This window comes from Erythranthe guttata, chromosome 6, assembly GCF_056151865.1.
Source record: "Erythranthe guttata isolate IM_541 chromosome 6, IM_541, whole genome shotgun sequence".
Classification (NCBI taxonomy): domain Eukaryota; kingdom Viridiplantae; phylum Streptophyta; class Magnoliopsida; order Lamiales; family Phrymaceae; genus Erythranthe; species Erythranthe guttata.
The window spans coordinates 10,832,359-10,842,533 of record NC_142538.1 but is presented as its reverse complement, the minus strand read 5'-3'; the positions used below and the strand labels follow the sequence as shown (position 1 = coordinate 10,842,533).

General features: G+C 35.2%; 1 long non-coding RNA gene across 2 annotated transcripts; it reads right to left on the bottom strand.

The window, feature by feature from the left end:
• Window positions 1-1,517: 1,517 nt before the first annotated feature.
• LOC148770140 (uncharacterized) lies at window positions 1,518-3,875 on the bottom strand. 2 transcript variants are annotated; one of them, XR_016031830.1, is made up of 5 exons: window positions 3,574-3,875; window positions 2,468-2,517; window positions 2,285-2,357; window positions 2,016-2,097; window positions 1,518-1,785 (listed from the first exon to the last, which is right to left on the bottom strand). It is a non-coding gene; the product is annotated as an uncharacterized LOC148770140 (long non-coding RNA). The 2 variants fall into 2 exon arrangements; XR_016031829.1 differs by lacking the exon at window positions 3,574-3,875 and having other exon boundaries at window positions 2,468-2,691.
• Between the last annotated feature and the right edge of the window lie 6,300 nt (window positions 3,876-10,175).

Sequence of the window (10,175 nt, the reverse complement as noted above, 5' to 3'; positions counted from 1 at the left end):
AATACTAAAAAATACCGAATTACCCTTTTCGTGCAAATGCATGAATGAAAACATTTTCTGTTGTTCGGATCGGTGAAAAATTAACTTCTTTACTTGGATGATAAGCATATTATTCTGAGCCCGTTCTTTTGGTGGAATCAAACCACCCCTTTAACTTTAGTAACTATGGTTGGAATACCGGCCCCCCGTATCCCGACTTATCCAACCCAAGCATTCCATTAACCTTTCCTTTCGTAAAAAAATGAAATCTCTTTTTATGCAAGACCATGAGACGAATGAGACTCTAATACGAAAATGACCATTTTACGACATCACAAATATCAATCAACGAGCATACAAAAGGATTGTAGTTTGTGTTTTCATGATCCTTTTTGCGAATGCACTTTTGCGTGAGTACTTTTGTGCATGCCTTTGTATACTTACTTATGTGCGTATCTTTCTAGCGACAGTTTTTGTGCACGTTTCTGGATGCGCATTCATGTCCTCGAACTGTAGTACGTATTTTCATGATTGCTTTAAGAATCCAATTTTGACCATGTTCGAGTCCGAATTTTGATTTTTCACGTTGGACAGGAATTGTAGCCAGCTGAAATAGCTTTCTAATGCCGCCGGAACCAGTTGATTTGGAGTCCGGATGAGAAAGTTATGCTCGACTTCGTGGATTTACACTACCAAAGATGTTGAGGGATTCTCTCTTCTAATTTGATTTTATTTTCCTAATTGCAACTCTTTTCTTTCTCTTTGATCATTTTTCCTTCCTGGACACCTAATTTTCTATTTGTACCTTTAAGATTCCAAATCCACCAATTCAAACAGAAAATAAATTAATCCAAAAAAAAAATCCACGTAAACGTAAACGTAGAGTTTTATTTCTACACTTTACTGTATCTATTTGATCTTGTGTTTTTGCTGTTTTTTGTTGATGCGTGTGAAAGTCCTAGTATTCTAGTTCGTGTTTTGAAGAACGTTGTTGCGAATGCACTTTTGCGCATGTTTTTTTACATGTACGTTTGTGCATGTCCATTTGAGCGAGTGTGCTTGTGCATGTTTGTTGATTTGTATTAATGTCCTAGGATTGTAGTTTGTGTTTTCATGATCCTTTTTGCGAATGCACTTTTGCGTGAGTACTTTTGTGCATGCCTTTGTATAGTTACTTATGTGCGTATCTTTCTAGCGACAGTTTTTGTGCACGTTTCTCGATGCGCATTCATGTCCTCGAACTGTAGTACGCACTACACCAAAAAAGGCTTTTTCTAACGGATATAGACCGTTAGAAATAATTGTTCTAATGGCGAAAAACCGTTAAAAATATGGCGTTAGAAATTCAGAGCCAAACAATTTTAACGGATATATCCGTTAGGACAAATAAAACTATCCGTTAGAAAAATAATTATTGCTAACACTTATTGTCGGTTAGAAAATTCATTGTAATGGTTCAGTTTGTAACACTTCTTACTAAGTTCCTAACGGATATATCCATTAGAAAAAATAGAAAAAAAAATAAAAAAAAATCATAATTACTGAAAATAGTAATTAATTATAAAATGGGTCGGAAATAATAAAATATAAATTACATAAATATAGTCGTTCATTACAATAAATTCCCCACTACTCTATAAGGAATTCAGCCTAAAGTATCAAATGATCAATACTCTATAAATTAAAAGTACCATCAACCATTACAGTAACATTCATATACATTAATGAAAAACAAAACTCCATGTAAATGCAATTAAAACAGAACATGTACACTCCAGAGCCCTGCCAAGGTTGAACTCAAAAGTCCTGATATAAATAAAACAACAAAATAATAAACACCAAACAACACACATATATGAAACAAAGACAAAGAAACTTCTCACCAGTTTCTACCATAACAAAACAAGGAAATCAAAGTATAAACTATTCAATGAAATGTCGGAATTAGTGAGCACAAATGTGTAGTAGATGTACATACACTCAACCCAATGACTTATTCAAAATATCTACATATACTAACACATATGAGTTGTTACCTCTATCTTCTTAATCTCGGCTTCTTGAGTCGCTTTCCAACTGTTCTTTCAATCTCCAATAACATATACTTTCTTCCAAGCCCTGCAAATTATTTAGTAAGCATGAGATAAATAATTATTAGTCAGCGTCCGCCTTATTTATTTAGTTTTTTTTTTTCTTATTTTATGGTAAGGCCTCGATATATCCTTTTCGTTCTAAAATCAAATGTAACTCCGTAAAACTATATTGAATTCGATAAAGAACAGGGTATGTTCGAGAAACTTCTTACTTCTTTCAACTTTTGACTTCTCACTTTCTTCCCATGCTTTAAATAGGGACAATCTCTTCTCTCTTCTCTATTACTAATGGGAAAAGCAAAACACTTGTGATAATATTGAAATAATCAAGTATTTTCAATTGCTCAATACCTAATACCTAAATTGGCATACTAACATTAAGTGTACTATCATACCTTTGTTTATATAGCCTTGGGTTTCTTCTCCCCAACAACTTCAGGTTCTTCTGCAATATATACGAAAAGCATCACAAGTAAGCAAAATAAGTAATCAGATACAAACCATTGAACGAGTAAATAAAATTTGAGATTTACAAAGTAATTAACATGATAGAAGCAATTCACTGGAGCTACTGCATCTGCACACAATCTCAGAAATTTTATTAATGAACTCATTTAAGTGGATGTTTTTTACTTTTGTGATAGAAGCAGCGTCGTCGATGCCAGCCGGCACCTGAAGCGGCGTGATCTCAACTACATGTCGGCAGCAATATATATATATATATATATATATATATATATATATATATATATATATATATATATATATATATATATATATATATATATATATATATATATATATATATATATATATATATATATATATATATATATATATATATATATTAAGTATATATATAATAACACAATTACACAAACATATACGGAAGACTAGTAATTTATTATATTTATCGAAATTCATCGAAGAACTGTCCTGCCCTCATTTCTCTTCCTTCTCCAGCAGCAGCTGTGGGCGAAAAGTTCACAACCACCGGTAATCGTTCCTCTCTTTGTTTTTCCTATGGGAAAATTCTCCTGGTTTCTCTTCCGTCTCGATCCGCCACTGTCTCCGGCAAGACCACCGGCCATCACCGTGCACAGGTACTATAATCTTCTTTCTCTCCATCTATTTCTCGTTTTTCTTCTCCTATTATTCAATTGTATGTTAGGGGTTTAATCGTGAATCCCCTAAATTTTAGTTTTTACATCTTGTTTTTGTTGTTAGTTTAATATTTTGTGCAGATAACACCTCTTAAGACATCTATGCAAGTATATTCAAATACCCAATTTTTGCCATCCCCTGTTGTCGAAAAAAATGCATCAATAGAACAACAAAAAAATACTAACATTGAAATATGACAAGAGAGAGACAAAATTGAGAATCCAAAAAGAAAATATTAGGGCAAACACTTAGTATATACATTCACAAATAATTTCATAAGGAAAATCGGGAACCTCAATTTGAATGTTAAGGAATATAATTAAAAAGTAGTAATTACCTGAAATTGTATCAATTGATGTTTCTGTTGTGGCCCTAGTCACCTGTCGATGTAAATTCTTGAAGGATGGTGTTCAATTGACGATGATGGAAAGGGAAGTGGAAACCCTAAAACATTATTGCTGTTGTCGTCGTCCATACATCGTTCACAAGGCGTTGCTTGTACGGAAATGGTGGTCGTGGTTGTCGTGGCAGCGGTGGGGCTGGGGGCGTGGGCGGAGGCAGAGGTGGAGGCGGCGATTGTTACCCGTCTTGCCAGAGTCCAAGCTTCTTTCTCCTTCTCTTTTATTTCTCGTCAAGTGTACGCGTATGAGAGAGGGGAGGGATTTTAATTAAAATGTTGCCTTCTTTATTAATTTAATATAAAGAATGTTTTTTTTTTAATTTACTTATTACTAACGGACCACAAGTGTTAGTCATATTTTATACTCCGTTAAAAAAATAATAAAATTATTTTTTTATTAATACTAACGCATAACTCATATGTCTAACGGATATTAAACGTTAGAAATTTCTAACGGTACATATCCGTTAGAAATAGTAAACTATTGTTGTTAGAAAATACCCCTTTTGGTGTAGTGACGTATTTTCATGATTGCTTTAAGAATCCAATTTTGACCATGTTCGAGTCCGAATTTGGATTTTTCACGTTGGACAGGAATTGTAGCCAGCTGAAATAGCTTTCTAATGCCGCCGGAAGCAGTTGATTTGGAGTCCGGATGAGAAAGTTATGCTCGACTTCGTGGATTTACACTACCAAAGATGTTGAGGGATTCTCTCTTCTAATTCGATTTTATTTTCCTAATTGCAACTCTTTTCTTTCTCTTTGATCATTTTTGCTCCCTGGACACCTAATTTTTTATTTGTACATATAAGATACCAAATCCACCAATTCAAACAGAAAATAAATTAATCCAAAAAAAAATCCACGTAAACGTAAACGTAGAGTTTTATTTCTACACTCCACTGTATCTATTTGATCTAGTGTTTTTGCTGTTTTTTGTTGATGCCTATTAAAGTCCTAGTATTGTAGTTCGTGTTTTGAAGAACGTTGTTACGAATGCACTTTTGCGCATGTTTTTTTACATGTACGTTTGTGCATGTCCATTTGAGCGAGTGTGCTTGTGCATGTTTGTTGATTTGTATTAATGTCCTAGGATTGTAGTTTGTGTTTTCATGATCCTTTTTGCGAATGCACTTTTGCGTGAGTACTTTTGTGCATGCCTTTGTATACTTACTAATGTGCGTATCTTTCTAGCGACAGTTTTTGTGCACGTTTCTCGATGCGCATTCATGTCCTCGAACTGTAGTACGTATTTTCATGATTGCTTTAAGAATCCAATTTTGACCATGTTCGAGTCCGAATTTGAATTTTTCACGTTGGACATGAATTGTAGCCAGCTGAAATAGCTTTCTAATGCCGCCGGAACCAGTTGATTTGGAGTCCGGATGAGAAAGTTATGCTCGACTTCGTGGATTTACACTACCAAAGATGTTGAGGGATTCTCTCTTCTAATTTGATTTTATTTTCCTAATTGCAACTCTTTTCTTTCTCTTTGATCTTTTTTCCTTCCTGGACACCTAATTTTTTATTTGTACCTATAAGATACCAAATCCACAAATTCAAACAGAAAATAAATTAATCCAAAAAAAAAATCCACGTAAACGTAAACGTAGAGTTTTATTTCTACACTCCACTGTATCTATTTGATCTTGTGTTTTTGCTGTTTTTTGTTGATGCGTATTAAAGTCCTAGTATTCTAGTTCGTGTTTTGAAGAACGTTGTTGCGAATGCACTTTTGCGCATGTTTTTTTACATGTACGTTTGTGCATGTCCATTTGAGCGAGTGTGCTTGTGCATGTTTGTTGATTTGTATTAATGTCCTAGGATTGTAGTTTGTGTTTTCATCAACCTTTTTGCGAATGCACTTTTGCGTGAGTACTTTTGTGCATGCCTTTGTATACTTACTTATGTGCGTATCTTTCTAGCGACAGTTTTTGTGCACGTTTCTCGATGCGCATTCATGTCCTCGAACTGTAGTACGTATTTTCATGATCGCTTTTGGAATCCAATTTTGACCATGTTCGAGTCCGAATTTGGATTTTTCACGTTATACAAGAATTGTAGCCAGCTGAAATAGCTTTCTAATGCCGCCGAAACCTGTTGATTTGGAGTCCGGATGAGAAAGTTATGCTCGACTTCGTGGACATACACTACCAAAGATGTTGAGGGATTCTCTCTTCTAATTTGATTTTATTTTCCTAATTGCAACTCTTTTCTTTCTCTTTAATCATTTTTGCTCCCTGGACACCTAATTTTTTATTTGTACATATAAGATACCAAATCCACCAATTCAAACAGAAAATAAATTAATCCAAAAAAAAAATCCACGTAAACGTAAACGTAGAGTTTTATTTCTACACTCCACTGTATCTATTTGATCTAGTGTTTTTGCTGTTTTTTGTTGATGCGTATTAAAGTCCTAGTATTGTAGTTCGTGTTTTGAAGAACGTTGTTGCGAATGCACTTTTGCGCATGTTTTTTTACATGTACGTTTGTGCATGTCCATTTGAGCGAGTGTGCTTGTGCATGTTTGTTGATTTGTATTAATGTCCTAGGATTGTAGTTTGTGTTTTCATGATCCTTTTTGCGAATGCACTTTTGCGTGAGTACTTTTGTGCATGCCTTTGTATACTTACTAATGTGCGTATCTTTCTAGCGACAGTTTTTGTGCACGTTTCTCGATGCGCATTCATGTCCTCGAACTGTACTACGTATTTTCATGATTGCTTTAAGAATCCAATTTTGACCATGTTCGAGTCCGAATTTGGATTTTTCACGTTGGACAGGAATTGTAGCCAGCTGAAATAGCTTTCTAATGCCGCCGGAACCAGTTGATTTGGAGTCCGGATGAGAAAGTTATGCTCGACTTCGTGGATTTACACTACCAAAGATGTTGAGGGATTCTCTCTTCTAATTTGATTTTATTTTCCTAATTGCAACTCTTTTCTTTCTCTTTGATCATTTTTCCTTCCTGGACACCTAATTTTTTATTTGTACCTATAAGATACCAAATCCACCAATTCAAACAGAAAATAAATTAATCCAAAAAAAAAATCCACGTAAACGTAAACGTAGAGTTTTATTTCTATACTCCACTGTATCTATTTGATCTTGTGTTTTTGCTGTTTTTTGTTGATGCGTATTAAAGTCCTAGTACTCTAGTTCGTGTTTTGAAGAACGTTGTTGCGAATGCACTTTTGCGCATGTTTTTTTACATATACGTTTGTGCATGTCCATTTGAGCGAGTGTGCTTGTGCATGTTTGTTGATTTGTATTAATGTCCTAGGATTGTAGTTTGTGTTTTCATCAACCTTTTTGCGAATGCACTTTTGCGTGAGTACTTTTGTGCATGCCTTTGTATACTTACTTATGTGCGTATCTTTCTAGCGACAGTTTTTGTGCACGTTTCTCGATGCGCATTCATGTCCTCGAACTGTAGTACGTATTTTCATGATCGCTTTTGGAATCCAATTTTGACCATGTTCGAGTCCGAATTTGGATTTTTCACGTTATACAAGAATTGTAGCCAGCTGAAATAGCTTTCTAATGCCGCTGAAACCTGTTGATTTGGAGTCCGGATGAGAAAGTTATGCTCGACTTCGTGGACATACACTGCCAAAGATGTTGAGGGATTCTCTCTTCTAATTTGATTTTATTTTCCTAATTGCAACTCTTTTCTTTCTCTTTGATCATTTTTGCTTCTTGGACACCTAATTTTCGATTTGTACCTATAAGATACCAAATCCACCAATTGAAACAGAAAATAAATTAATCCAAAAAAAAAATCCACGTAAACGTAAACGTAGAGTTTTATTTCTACACTCCTCTATATCTATTTGATCTAGTGTTTTTGCTATTGTTTGTTGATGCGTATTAAAGTCCTAGTATTGTAGTTCGTGTTTTTAAGAACGTTGTTGCGAATGCACTTTTGCGCATGTTTTTTTACATGTACGTTTGTGCATGTCCATTTGAGCGAGTGTGCTTGTGCATGTTTGTTGATTTGTATTAATGTCCTAGGATTGTAGTTTGTGTTTTCATGATCCTTTTTGCGAATGCACTTTTGCGTGAGTACTTTTATGCATGCCTTTGTATACTTACTTATGTGCGTATCTTTCTAGCGACAGTTTTTGTGCACGTTTCTCGATGCGCATTCATGTCCTCGAACTGTAGTACGTATTTTCATGATTGCTTTAAGAATCCAATTTTGACCATGTTCGAGTCCGAATTTGGATTTTTCACGTTGGACAGGAATTGTAGCCAGCTTAAATAGCTTTCTAATGCCGCCGGAACCAGTTGATTTGGAGTCCGGATGAGAAAGTTATGCTCGACTTCGTGGATTTACACTACAGAAGATGTTGAGGGATTCTCTCTTCTAATTCGATTTTATTTTCCTAATTGTAACTCTTTTCTTTCTCTTTGATCATTTTTGCTCCCTGGACACCCAATTTTTTATTTGTACCTATAAGATACCAAATCCACCAATTCAAACAGAAAATAAATTAATCCAAAAAAAAAATCCACGTAAACGTAAACGTAGAGTTTTATTTCTACACTCCACTGTATCTATTTGATCTAGTGTTTTTGCTGTTGTTTGTTGATGCGTATTAAAGTCCTAGTATTGTAGTTCGTGTTTTGAAGAACGTTGTTGCGAATGCACTTTTGCGCATGTATTTTTACATGTACGTTTGTGCATGTCCATTTGAGCGAGTGTGCTTGTGCATGTTTGTTGATTTGTATTAATGTCCTAGGATTGTAGTTTGTGTTTTCATGATCCTTTTTGCGAATGCACTTTTGCGTGAGTACTTTTGTGCTTGCCTTTGTATACTTACTTATGTGCGTATCTTTCTAGCGACAGTTTTTGTGCACGTTTCTCGATGCGCATTCATGTCCTCGAACTGTAGTACGTATTTTCATGATTGCTTTTCGAATCCAATTTTGACCATGTTCGAGTCCGAATTTGGATTTTTCACGTTATACAGGAATTGTAGCCAGCTGAAATAGCTTTCTAATGCCGCCGGAACCAGTTGATTTGGAGTCCGGATGAGAAAGTTATGCTCGACTTCGTGGATTTACACTACCAAAGATGTTGAGGGATTCTCTCTTCTAATTCGATTTTATTTTCCTAATTGTAACTCTTTTCTTTCTCTTTGATCATTTTTGCTCCCTGGACACCCAATTTTTTATTTGTACCTATAAGATACCAAATCCACCAATTCAAACAGAAAATAAATTAATCCAAAAAAAAAATCCACGTAAACGTAAACGTAGAGTTTTATTTCGACACTCCACTGTATCTATTTGATCTAGTGTTTTTGCTGTTGTTTGTTGATGCGTATTAAAGTCCTAGTATTGTAGTTCGTGTTTTGAAGAACGTTGTTGCGAATGCACTTTTGCACATGTATTTTTACATGTACGTTTGCGCATGTCCATTTGAGCGAGTGTGCTTGTGCATGTTTGTTGATTTGTATTAATGTCCTAGGATTGTAGTTTGTGTTTTCATGATCCTTTTTGCGAATGCACTTTTGCGTGAGTACTTTTGTGCTTGCCTTTGTATACTTACTTATGTGCGTATCTTTCTAGCGACAGTTTTTGTGCACGTTTCTCGATGCGCATTCATGTCCTCGAACTGTAGTACGTATTTTCATGATTTCTTTTCGAATCCAATTTTGACCATGTTCGAGTCCGAATTTGGATTTTTCACGTTATACAGGAATTGTAGCCAGCTGAAATAGCTTTCTAATGCCGCCAAAACCTGTTGATTTGGAGTTCGGATGAGAAAGTTATGCTCGACATCGTGGACATACACTACCAAAGATGTTGAGGGATTCTCTCTTCTAATTTGATTTTATTTTCCTAATTGCAACTCTTTTCTTTCTCTTTAATCATTTTTGCTCCTGGACACCTAATTTTTTATTTGTACATATAAGATACCAAATCCACCAATTCAAACAGAAAATAAATTAATCCAAAAAAAAAATCCACGTAAACGTAAACGTAGAGTTTTATTTCTACACTCCACTGTATCTATTTGATCTAGTGTTTTTGCTGTTTTTTGTTGATGCGTATTAAAGTCCTAGTATTGTAGTTCGTGTTTTGAAGAACGTTGTTGCGAATGCACTTTTGCGCATGTTTTTTTACATGTACGTTTGTGCATGTCCATTTGAGCGAGTGTGCTTGTGCATGTTTGTTGATTTGTATTAATGTCCTAGGATTGTAGTTTGTGTTTTCATGATCCTTTTTGCGAATGCACTTTTGCGTGAGTACTTTTGTGCATGCCTTTGTATACTTACTAATGTGCGTATCTTTCTAGCGACAGTTTTTGTGCACGTTTCTCGATGCGCATTCATGTCCTCGAACTGTACTACGTATTTTCATGATTGCTTTAAGAATCCAATTTTGACCATGTTCGAGTCCGAATTTGGATTTTTCACGTTGGACAGGAATTGTAGCCAGCTGAAATAGCTTTCTAATGCCGCCGGAACCAGTTGATTTGGAGTCCGGATGAGAAAGTTATGCTCGACTTCGTGGATTTACACTAC